Below are 340 nucleotides of genomic sequence, written 5' to 3' on the forward strand. Positions count from 1 at the left end.
GTGGTTTCACCTGTGAGTAAGTAAAGTGTTGGGCAACATTTAAATTGCGCTGATTTCCTCCTCCCTCCGATGAGAACAGCCCAGTTAAACATCAAACACGAGCGCGGGTCTGGTTTCACCCCACACACTGTAAGAAACAAAAAGCAGGTGGGCCAACGAATAAAAACAAAAAACGAAGCAGATCAGCAACAGACTGCACGGCTCTGCTGACTTTACTCGGCTTTGTAAAGGAAAGAAACACGGAAGGTAATGTTGACATGACATACAGTTCAACATATGAAGCCCACAGAACTTTACTTCTGTTTGGGTCAAGTTGAGCTGATATATTATTACAACACTG

Source organism: Mchenga conophoros, linkage group LG16 (assembly GCF_057382185.1).
Source record: "Mchenga conophoros isolate Kocher_MC1m ecotype Shallow Benthic linkage group LG16, M_conophoros_male_GT1.1, whole genome shotgun sequence".
In the NCBI taxonomy this organism is placed as follows: Eukaryota; Metazoa; Chordata; class Actinopteri; order Cichliformes; family Cichlidae; genus Mchenga; species Mchenga conophoros.